Here is a 13269-nt window from a genome sequence, read left to right on the forward strand (position 1 = left end):
AAAAAAAATAAATTAGATACCCCTTAACCCCTTCTAAACAAGGTTGAGTTGTTAGATATTCATGGGAAGCAAGGGAAGAACTACTTGTAAGTTGTAACCCTCTACGGCACGGAGTCCTATGCACAACTTGTTAAATGAAAGAAGTCCAGGACTAATATCCGGTCCATTCACCATCCATTTTTTTGTCAATGTATGAGGTCCATTACAAGTCACTTCATTTTTGTTTTTAAATTTAATCACAACTCTTTGATGTGATTTATAAATAGATTTCAATTATTTGATGTAATATTGGGACACATGTCATGCATTTACAAGGAAATGGAGTGGATGAAATTCCTCCAATGCATGTGTATAATAGAAAGTCCTAAATGAATAACCAATTCAATTGACCACCATAATTGCAAGACTAGATATTAGAAATTTGGGATAAGTACTATTGTCCCCCTATATTATAGTTTTATTACTTAAAGGATCTTGTTTTTTATGATATTATTTTTGCTTCTCTGAGTTGTTCTAATAGTGTTAAGCGACCACTAAGATTGAATGTTTAATGTCTATTTTGCTATTTTATAATTACGAGTGCCAAAGATAATATTATCCTCAATTAGAAAAAAAAAATCATATGAAATAATTTTATAGGTTTATTTTTATTATTTGGGGTTAAAAACAAAAAAACCCTATGAACTTTCCTGAAAAATAAATTCTTGGACACGGGGGCAATTCTGTCCCAAAATGCGGGGCACGAATCAGACCGTTTACGGAACTTGGGGTTATCGTTCTAAATCTGCTCATCTCTCAAAATGGTGAGCATCCCAATGCTCATCTCTCTCGACTCTCTCTACTCTCTGCTGAAACTCTCCGCAACTGCTAAAGTCTCCAGCGTACAACCGAAGGAAAAAAATCTCCCGTGTGACTGCACTCTCGTTGGCCACTTCAGCCGGACTATACTCTCCGTCGACATTCCTGGTCGCATACTACCTGCCACCAGGTACCTTCTTATTCTTCTTCTTCTGTGGTAGCCCACTCAAGTTCTTCTCATATTAAGTTTATTCTTTACAAAATATAGTCGGTAAGTATTTTTTCCTAACAATTTTTGAGCAAGTGGAACCTGGGGTTTTGAAATCCCTAAAGTTTATGTACATTTTCCCCTTCTTTCTCATGTTCATTTGTCGTCATTTTTACACCTCTCTTAATGTCATTCAATAATTGTAATTGAAATCAAAGTGGGTAGCCGTTTCAAAAAGAAAAACCCACCTCCTTATTTCTCTCTCTCTTGTTACAGTTTGTTTTTTCCCATCAAACAGAGAACAGTTGTACTCAAAGTCTCTACGATACTGTGCAATAGTACTTTCCTTAGGTGGTGACATGGTCTGATTTATATTTTTCTTAAGCATGAACCTAGCTCTGATACCAATGTTGGTAAAACTTTTCCACAGGCATGAACCTAGCTCTGATACCAATGTTGGTAAAACTTTATATATCTCTACTCGGGTGGGGAAAACTATATGTTGATAGAAACGTTACATATAGGATTTAAGCTAAAGGGTACTTGGAGTCATCTTAACATATAAGGGTATTTTGGTCATATTTTAAAATTTATTTGAATTTAGGATTTTTCTGTAATTTTTTAAACTGAAAGGGCAGTCACAAGTTTCATAGCAGGTGGGGGTGTATGTGAAAATTTTAAATTAAAAAAAAAAAAGAGGCAAATTAGTCATAAAAGTGATAATTAATCCATAAATTGATTTTTTCGATAGTACAGGGGAGGCAGATGCAAAATCTCAGTTTTTTTTTTTTATTAAAAATAACATAGACCAAACCTCAGGGATCCGGATAAAAATTACCTTTTTTTCCTTGAGTTTAGAGGTGCACCTTGAGTGTATCCTTAGAGGGTAGCTTTGCAACTATTTAAAGAAGAATTTGTAATTTGCCTTATTGTAGTGATGGTTGTCATGGTTTTCTTTTGGTTAATTACAGTTTACCTTGTTCATTCTATCATGAGGTTGTGAAAACTGGTTTGCCATGGAGCCCTTTGCTGTTTCTAAAGGACGGCATCAGCTAAGGCCAGCTATTAAATTTTCAGTCAAAAAACAGTTATTGTATATACAGTTAGATGACAGTTTCATAAGTCATCAATGAAAACTATTAGTGTATATTTTTGGATTGATGGGTAGGATTATGATTTCATGTTGCAGCTTGGTTGGAATTTTAGTTATGCGATTTAGTTGTTTCATTTGGATTGGTGCCCTACTTCAAGAATTAGGGGTGAGAAGTTTTAAAAAATTCATGAAATTGTTCTGCGACAATCAAGCGGCTTCACACATTGCTTCTAATCCGGTGTTTCATGAAAGAACTAAACACATTGAAGTTGATTGTCATTTTGTTCGTAAGAAGGTTCATGATGGAACTATAGAAACTCCTTATGTAAGAAGTGAAAATCAGCTTGCAAATGTCTTCACCAAAGCTTTGTCAAAGGGATTGTTTCAAATTGCAGAGCAATTTGACCTCAAATGATGTCTTCGATCCAACTTGAGGGGGAGTGTTATGAATGTAACTTGCTAGTCTCCCAACTTTATAAGGAGACTAGCAAAGAGGGGGAGTCATACTATAATTTAATTTCTTGTAGAACTCTTACTCTTTTCTATTTAAAAATAATTAAACCTCACCCCAGAAGTAAGTTGATTGGGGTTTTCTTGCCATGGATGTAGGCTTCACATTGAATGCCAAATAACGTTAATTCTTGGGTTTTTGTGTGAATGTTTATGATAAATTCAACAGAGAGCCAATATTTGACTAAGGCTGGTGCAGATAGAGAACCTCAGGAGGCCAATGGAACCTCATTGAATGGCTCTGGATTGCAGGATCTTGCACCGAGTAGGTATTTCCAGTCATTGATGATCACCGGTGATGATATTCAACATGGAAATGGTGATTTTTTAACAGATCCTAGTTCCCGCCAAATGAAGCCCGAAGGCACATTTCGTAATGCTGATGAAGCCAAAACCACTGATGATAAGATTGAACCTGATAATCTAAAAGCTGAAATGGCAGTCAAACCAGAAACAAACCAGGTCAAGGTATAAAGAAAACACGGGGTAAGTAGCTTATTTCTTTGATGATTTAAACACAAAGTTCTCTTGGACACATTATTCTATTGTAGACACAGATCTTCCGTTATATTTTTTTCATTATTTGTTCAAATTCTTTCACTAATCTTTTTTTAACAACGTAAATATTTAACTGCCTTGTACTAGGATACTTGATGTAAATCATAAGCCCATATACACCTGTAGAAACAAGTCACGAAATCAGCCTAGCAAGGTTGTGCAGTGTGAGTGTGTGACTGCTATGAGAGGTAGCCTAATCCAGTGATGTCTGAAGTTTTTGTTGGTTCAATGGAGCATCACATAAGGTGATCTTGCTCTAAAAAGAAGCATTAATGAAGAAGAAAAGACACAACTAACAATGTCAAAACCAACATATGATAATTTAATTTTGTACTATCTTTGCTCCATTTCTTTATGGTGTCTAGTGAATCAGGAGATTCTTTAGAATGATATCATTATTGTCTAATCATTTGATATTTCTCCACAACGTACAGAGGTCCAGAATCCACAGGAGAGAAGTTCTGACAGCTCCAAGCTTCCAACAACACAGTTACTTGATGAATTTGCACTACTGCCTGCTACGAGTGGATATACAATCAAGATCGTAAACCAACTTGTTCCTTTTATACGTTCATTAGAATTAGATTCAAGCTAAGAATGGATCTGGTTCGGTTGATGGATGGGAACGAGTGAAAAAGAGAAAAGTAGCACACAGGTAACACATTTGAGCTTCTCCTCCAGAATTTCTTCATCTGATTTAGCAAATCTATTTAATGAGGTTGCTTTGAGAGAGGATCGAGGAAAAAGTGAAACTCTTTCTCTCTCTGGTGGACGTAGGCAGGGTTTTGCCGAACAACGTTAAATTTCCTTGTGTGTTTTGCTTGTTTTCTTCTCTGTTCATGGTTGTGCATCCATTATCCCTAACATGTAGTATCAAAGCGAGGTTCGGTGGATCGTCGCCGGAGGTGTGCGAAAATCTAGAAATGAGAGGATAGATGTTTGAGAAGGCTTTGGATGGATTGATCGAATGTACGATTTTAGATCTAGAATCGTAAAATTTTTTTTTATCTTTTTATTTCTTATTTGAGCGGATCGGCTCGAGGATTGAAAAAAAAAAGAAAGAAAGAAAGAAAAAAAGAAAATAGAAGAAGGCGATCTTGTTCAAGATCGTGGTAAAAAAAAAAAAGAAAGAAAGGGCGGTGTCGACCGTGAGGAAGAATCGAAGAAAAGTTTTTTTGAATTTTTTTTCTTGGCTTTAATGTAAGGGAAGGAGGTAGCTGAACGGACGTGTGAATCTCTTAGCTGAACGTTTCTAAGTATCTACCATCAGATTTTGTAAACTAAATCTAAATCGTCGAACAATATTTTTAATTTTTTATTTATGGGTTAGTTTTGTTAACCTTCTATCACCGGTTGTCATTTAAATGACATTAAATTAAATTAAAAAAAAAAAAAAAACTCAACAACAACAGAACCTTTAAATCTCTTTAACGTTATTATGGGTTAGTTTTAAAACTTTAACGTTAAACTTCTTATCACCATCTCTTTGGAAACGATCAATGAATCTTTAGTTAATCATCAATGAATTTGTCATTTTGGTTCTTGAGTTTCTTATCTGCTTTCTGCGAAATTAGTTGTGATGGCTTCTAATATTTTTTCGTCCCTTCCGTTGAATTTTACTGGTTCAAACTATTTGTATGGGTTTGTTTTAAACCTTTAACGTTAAACTTCTTATCACTATCTCTTTGTAAACGATCAATGAATCTTTGGTTAATCATCAATGAATTTGTCATTTTGGTTCTTGAGTTTCTTCTCTGTTTTCTACGAAATTAGTTGTGATGGATTCTAATATTTTTTCTTCCCTTTCGTTGAATTTTACTAGTTCAAACTATTTGTATAGGTTAGTTTTAAACCTTTAACGTTAAACTTCTTATCACCATCTCTTTGGAAACGATCAATGAATCTTTGGTTAATCATCAATGAATTTGTCATTTTGGTTCTTGAGTTTTCTTCTACGCTTCTGCGAAATTAGTTGTGATGGCTTCTAATATTTTTTCGTCCCTTCTGTTGAATTTTACTGGTTCAAACTATTTGTATGGGTTAGTTTTAAACATTTAACGTTAAACTTTTTATCACCATCTCTTTGGAAATGATCAATGAATCTTTGGTTAATCATCGATGAATTTGTCATTTTGGTTCTTGAGTTTCTTCTCTGCTTTCTGCGAAATTAGTTGTGATGGCTTCTAATATTTTTTCGTCCCTTCCGTTGAATTTTACTGGTTCAAACTATTTGTTGTGGAGGATTCAGTTTTCTTCTCTTCTGAAAGGCGATGATCTCTTTTGCTAACATCGAGTAGGGGTTAGTTTTCAAAAGGTACCATGCTAGAAAGACATTTGCTCATGTAGTTAAAATGAATATTGTAAGAGTATTGATGTCAGTTGCCGTTAATCATGGATGGTCACTTCTACAAATGGATGTAAAAAATGCATTTTTACAGGGAGACTTACAATAAGAAATTTATATGGAAATTCCTCCATGCCATCCATTAGAAAAACAAGATGGATTTGCTTATAAATTGAAGAAAGCAATATACGGCCTCAAGCAATCACCACGAAAATGGTATGAAAAGCTAAATACAACTCTTATTAGATTTGAATTCACAAGAAGTTGATCAGATTCCTCCATGTTTGTGAAGAAAGCCTCTACTGGCACAATAGTAATTTTGGTATATGTGGATGATATTGTAATTACTGGAGATGATCATCAAGGAATCAATACCCTCAAAGAATATTTGAAGAAGACTTTTGACATCAAGAACTTGGGACAACTTCGATACTTTATTGGAATTGAAGTTGCAAGGTTTAGTAAATGATTATTCATCTCTCAAAGAAAATATGTTATTGATTTGTTGAAGGAAACTGGCAAGTTGAGTGTGAAACCAGCTAACACACCAATGGATTACACTTGTAAGGTTACTAATAATGATTCTCTATTGCAAGATAATAATTGTTTTCAAAGGTTGGTTGGAAAATTGATTTATTTGACCATTACAGACCTGACATTACATATCCGGTGAGCTATGTCAGTCAGTTTATGCATAATCCTACCAAATGGCACATGGAATTGGTTAATCATATACTATGTTATCTGAAGTCTTCTCTAGGAAGGGGCATTTGCATGAAAAAGAATGGACACACAAACATTGAAGGATATGCCGATGCAAATTGGGCTGGCAATCCTACTGATCGAAGATCAACTACTGGCTTTTGTGTATTCGTAGGAGAAAATTTAGTCTCTTGGAGAGGTAAAAAATAAAACGTCGCTTGTTCTAGTGCAGAAGCAAAGTACAGAGCAATGGCATCTGCCGCTAGTGAATTAGTTTGGAACTTTGGATTGGTGCCCTACTTCAAGAATTAGGGGTGAGAAGTTCTAAAAAATTCATGAAATTGTTCTGCGACAATCAAGCGGCTTCACACATTGCTTCTAATCCGGTGTTTCATGAAAGAACTAAACACATTGAAGTTGATTGTCATTTTGTTCGTAAGAAGGTTCAAGAGGGAACTATAGAAACTCCTTATGTAAGAAGTGAAAATCAGCTTGCAGATATCTTCACCAAAGCTTTATCAAAGGGATTGTTTCAAATTGCATTGAGCAATTTGACCTCAAATGATGTCTTCGATCCAACTTGAGGGGGAGTGTTATGAATGTAACTTGCTAGTCTCCCAACTTTATAAGGAGACTAGCAAAGAGGGGGAGTCATACTAGAATTTAATTTCTTGTAGAACTCTTACTCTTTTCTATTTAAAGATAATTAAACCTCACCCCAGAAGTAAGTTGATTGGGGTTTTCTTGCCATGGATGTAGGCTTCACATCGAATGCCAAATAACGTTAATTCTTGGGTTTTTGTGTGAATGTTTATGATAAATTCAACAGAGAGCCAATATTTGACTAAGGCTGGTGCAGATAGAGAACCTCAGGAGGCCAATGAAACCTCATTGAATGGCTCTGGATTGCAGGATCTTGCACCGAGTAGGTATTTCCAGACATTGATGATCACCGGTGATGATATTCAACATGGAAATGGTGATTTTTTAACAGATCCTAGTTCCCGCCAAATGAAGCCCGAAGGCACATTTCGTAATGCTGATGAAGCCAAAACCACTGATGATAAGATTGAACCTGATAATCTAAAAGCTGAAATGGCAGTCAAACCAGAAACAAATTAGGTCAAGGTATAATGAAAACACGGGGTAAGTAGCTTATTTCTTTGATGATTTAAACACAAAGTTCTCTTGGACACATTATTCTATTGTAGACACAGATCTTCCGTTATATTTTTTTCATTATTTGTTCAGATTTTTTCACTAATCTTTTTTTAACAACGTAAATATTTAACTGCCTTGTACTAGGATACTTGATATAAATCATAAGCCCATATACACCTGTAGAAACAAGTCACGAAATCAGCCTAGCAAGGTTGTGCAGTGTGAGTGTGTGACTGCTATGAGAGGTAGCCTAATCCAGTGATGTCTGAAGTTTTTGTTGGTTCAATGGAGCATCACATAAGGTGATCTTGCTCTAAAAAGAAGCATTAATGAAGAAGAAAAGACACAACTAACAATGTCAAAACCAACATATGATAATTTAATTTTGTACTATCTTTGCTCCATTTCTTTATGGTGTCTAGTGAATCAGGAGATTCTTTAGGATGATATCATTATTGTCTAATCATTTGATATTTCTCTACAACGTACAGAGGTCCAGAATCCACAGGAGAGAAGTTACTTGATGAATTTGCACTACTGCCTGCTACGAGTGGATATACAATCAAGATCGTAAACCAACTTGTTCCTTTTATACGTTCATTAGAATTAGATTCAAGCTAAGAAAGGATCTGGTTCGGTTGATGGATGGGAACGAGTGAAAAAGAGAAAAGTAGCACACAGGTAACACATTTGAGCTTCTCCTCCAGAATTTCTTCATCTGATTTAGCAAATCTATTTGATGAGGTTGCTTTGAGAGAGGAACGGAAAAAAGTGAAACTCCTTTTTCTCTCTAGTGGACGTAGGAAGGGTTTTGCCGAACAACGTTAAATTTCCTTGTGTGTTTTGCTTGTGTTCTTCTCTGGTCATGGTTGTGCATCCATTATCCATAACATGTGGTATCAGAGCGCGGTTCGGTGGATCGTCGCCGGAGGTGTGCAAAAATCTAGAAATGAGAGGATAGATGTTTGAGAAGGCTTTGGACGGATTGATCAAATGTACAATTTTAGATCTAGAATCGTGAAGTTTTTTTTATCTTTTTATTTCTTATGATTTGAGCGGATCGGCTCGAGGATTGAAAAAAAAAAAAAAAAAAAAAGAAAATAGAAGAAGGCGATCTTGTTCAAGATCGTGGTAAAAAAAAAAAAAGAAAAAAAGGGCGGTGTCGACCGTGAGGAAGAATCGAAGAAAAGTTTTTTTGAATTTTTTTTCTTGGCTTTAATGTAAGGGAAGGAGGTAGCTGAACGGACGTGTGAATCTCTTAGCTGAACGTTTCTAAATATCTACCATCAGATTTTGTAAACTAAATCTAAATCGTCGAACAATATTTTTAATTTTTTATTTATGGATTAGTTTTGTTAACCTTCTATCACCGGTTGTCATTTAAATGACATAAAATTAAATAATAAAAAAAACCCAACAACAACAGAACCTTTAAATCTCTTTAACGTTATTATGGGTTAGTTTTAAACCTTTAACGTTAAACTTCTTATCACCATCTCTTTGGAAACGATCAATGAATCTTTAGTTAATCATCAATGAATTTGTCATTTTGGTTCTTGAGTTTCTTCTCTGCTTTCTGCGAAATTAGTTGTAATGGCTTCTAATATTTTTTTGTCCCTTCCGTTGAATTTTACTGGTTCAAACTATTTGTATGGGTTAGTTTTAAACCTTTAACGTTAAACTTCTTATCACTATTTACTTGGAGAGGATGTGGGTCATGCGGTAAGGTGTGGTGGATACACAGAGACTGGTAATTGCAGAGAGACATCATCAACGGTTTTATTCAAGGTGGTTTGCAAAATTCAAGCCATGGTAGAGATTGTTGGATTTGGGTGTCTTGTATTATGTGGGTACATATAATTATGGTTTTAGATTGTATTTGTAATTGAAACAGGGTTTGACTCAATTACTAGTACTGGGGTAAAATTGTAATTACATTGGGATTCGGGTTTTAGGTTTTCCTATAAATAGTCTCTGTGGTGACATCAATCTCTGTAGGAGATTGGGGAACAATCCCTGTAGGAGATTGGGGAACCCATCTTGAGGATAAGTATTGGGGACAAGTAAATGATAATACTTTGTGGGTGTGAGAGTGGTGTGAAGTTTTCTGGAAATAGTGAAACTTTTTTTCTTTCTGGTGGATGTATGCAGGGTTTTGCCGAATTTCTTCTCTGTTCGTCGTTGTGCATGTGCATCCATTATCCCTAACAATACTGAGTTTCACCCTCGTGTTATGATTTGTTGATTCTGTCATGGGAATGTTATGGAGTGAGCAATCCTTGCAACATTAAAAAAGTCTCTCATTATTTAATACGGAATTTGGATTTGGATTGGATGGTAACATCTTCACTTTATTAACTAATTCCATAAAATTCTCCAATTCAAGGTATTTTTTTTTTCAAATTTTTTTTAAAATGAGTTTGAATTCTAAGAGGATACTCAAGTAGATGAATTCAAGGATTTGAAATAAAATGGGATTTTAAATCTATAGATTTCAAATCTACGGATTAATGGTTTAAAAAATAAACTGTTTGGTTAGCTTCAAATCTATCAAAGTTCATAGAGTTCCAGAGTTATACACACATTGGAATCCATGGATTTCACCCAGTACCCAAGAATAACTTAATTTAAGTTTTTAGGCAAAAATGTGAAATCCCTAGATTCTTTACAACCAAATAGGTATAAATTTTTTATTGATGAATCTAGGAATTTAGAATCTCTGGATTTAAATAACCAAACAAGCTCTAAAGACATTAATAGAGATTTCAATAAATCTAATCATGTTCTGTTGGACCCGGATTGAAACATTAATAGCAAGCTATAGTCACCTTAATTTTAGAACATCAATTCAAGAATCTATTATCAGTATTTTCTATTTATGAAAGAATAAACAATAAGATCATGAAAATATATTATTTAAAAACTTAAACCTCAGATTGAAATAAAAGATTTCATGATAAATATATTATTTAAAAACTAATTGAATTTGTGCTCCCCTTAGTTGACACCTACTGCTGAGACAATAATAAGGCCATCTGATTTTTTAAACTAAGAGAATGCTGGCCTTCAATTGTTGTACCATCTCTCAGCTATATGGAATTTAAGCCTTTTGAGTTTGCCACACAACCACAATGAAAGAAGTCTCCTTGTGACGGAATACCAAAGTATTCCACAAATGCCATAAAATAAAAGAGAACGCCATCACTTTCTTTCCTATAAAAATTGTTTTTTTTTATTAAACAATCTTTAACTTTTTTTTTCAAAGTGAAAAACCAATGATGATATTAGACAATGCTTTACCAAAAAAAAAAAGATATTAGACAATGTTACCTTCTCTGGTCAGAGGGTTAACAGAAATCAAAAGTTAATGCAATTTAATGTAATTTAAAAAAGAAGCCATCCTTATTCTGAAGATAAAGTCTTTGGAGAAAAAACGAGTAATGATTTCAATGACTTCTCGTCGAATCAAATATTTAATTCAAAAGAAAAAAAACGATTGAGGGAGATTTCATTTGTTCGTTCGAATCAAGAAATTTTATTCTCCAAAATAAAATCAATTGAGGAAGCCACTTACTTGTTCGAAAAAATTATTCACTTTAAATTGAAATTTTTCAAGAAAAGGTAATGCTTTAAGATTGTTAGGGTTAGGGTTTAAAGTATTACATCCTGAGTATTTAGATTGGAATATCCAGACCGTCGTTTCCAGATAGTATTTATAGAATAAATACTGAGTTCTATTGGTAATTAGACTCTTCTACAAATGCCCATTACACCATTATATCGTAACTAATCTGATGGCTCATATTAGAATATAAGTTGAGTATGACTCAAATACCTCAATAATAAGTTGGGTATAACTTGAGTACCTCAACATAAGTTAGGTATGACTCAAATACCTCAACAGTTTTTAGGGTCCATTTTTCTGAAATACGAAATGCGAAATCTAATTTGAGATTAAAAAACTAATGTATAATAGGAAGTTTTGGATTATTAGTTATTTGACTTGCAAAATGGAAGAGTTACCGATGCATTGTTTTTTCAGATTAGAAGTCTTGTGAAGGAAACCCTTTTCGGTACTAAACTCTTCTTTTTATTTCGGATAAAATATTATTGTTTCATGTATTCTTATGGCATTCTTTTGTTGGATGTTACTTAATCTCTTCTTATTGCAAGTTTTAATTCTGATTTCGCATGGATTGATTGCCAGATGTGGATCAAGGTTAGGAATGGCTTCAAAGAGGGATGACGGAGTGACCCATAAGTTCATCAGCCACCAGCCTTCAATTGGCGAAGTACTTCTTGCAACTGCCATGGATTGATCGTTGCTAGACATTTATCACCCTTCTGGAGAATCTTGAAGAGTTCAAACGAAGACAAGCAAATTGTCTTCACAGTCAATTTCAGATAAAATTCTTAAAACTCTATTGCAGAAAACGCCATTCTTTCTTTGTTTCACTCGGTGTTTATTGACTCTTAGTTTGTTATGAACGTATGAGGTTAAAAAAAAAAGGGAGGAAAACTAAGAGTCAAGAAACACGGAGTGAAGCAAATAGAGAATGGCGTTTTCTGCGATAGGGTTTTAAGAATTTTATTTGAATTTGGCTTTGGAGACACTTGCTTGTCCTCCTATCGATGAACTCTTCAAGTTTCTCCTCAGGGTTGATAAATGCCTATCAACGATAAACCTATGGGCAAGAAGTACCTTGCCAATCGCAAGAAATACTTTGCCAATGCGCACTGGTTGCTGATGAACTTATGGGTCACTCATGTCACAAGAATAGACGCACCAGAAACTCCTTGTGATGCTGAACAAATGAAGAAGGTATATCGGTTGATTGCTGATTTTGTTGGAACAAATTATAGGGATCGTCGTTCAGCTTATATGAGAGGCTCAACTCTTCAATCCATGCACAGTGTTCAATCATGTCTTGAAATAATGTGCGGTGAATGTGATACCCTGATTCGTAGAATGTTCGGCCATTTCTTGTTTTCCGAAAGGTGTCTAGTCTGGCATGGAGACAATTATGAACATTCTGTCAACCGAAAGGGATAATGTACTTGCGCTTTGGCGAAAACTTGTTCGGCAAGAAGGTGGAAACGGGTTAGAGAGCAAATCTTTGAGGAAGGCCGGTGCAGATAGAGAACCCCAGGAGATCAATGAAACCTCATTGAACGCGATTGGCTCTGGATTGCTGGATTTTGCTAGATCTTTCCGTTTTTTTATCCTAATTCTCTGGTATATGGCTGTATTGATTTATCATTTTTATTAGGTCCGTACTTATTCTGACTGGGTGATAGATGGAGAGTATGATTGGCCTCCCACATGCTGCCTTTGTAAGGCTGTGCTTGAAGATGAACAGAACAGACACTCAAACTGCTAGATTGGGTTGCTTTGCTTGCGTATGTGATCAATCCCATTCACTCAATTCCTCATAGCATCCTGTTGAGCTGTGTTCCATCATGCGTTACTTATGTTTCCTCCCTGTTCATTTCAGATGTGATGCATACGAGTTGCTTGGTATCTCATATCAAAAGCTTCCCTCAGCAGTCAGCACACCGCACTGGCTGGATACATGTGTCCTCTTTGTAGTACTATCCATTTACGTAGAAATTATAGTTTCTTGGGTAATTTTCATCTGGACCCTGAGATTTGGTCTAAGTCACTTTTAGTCCAATTTAAGATTTCTTTTGCATATGGTTCTCCTATGGTTTCAAAAATAATTAAATAAGGACAAAATTACCAGAAACTGTTAGTTTAATAAATTTTGTGACAAAAATACCCTTGTGTCGTTTGGATTTATTTATTTTAATTTTAATTTTAATATACTAAAATAAATACCGTAAAATAAATAAATAATAAATAGTCATCGATTCCCTTTTTACAGATATCGGTCA

The sequence above is a fragment of the Hakea prostrata genome, chromosome 4 (genome assembly GCF_041222555.1).
Source record: "Hakea prostrata isolate BN-2017 chromosome 4, UWA_Hpros_2, whole genome shotgun sequence".
Lineage (NCBI taxonomy): Eukaryota > Viridiplantae > Streptophyta > Magnoliopsida > Proteales > Proteaceae > Hakea > Hakea prostrata.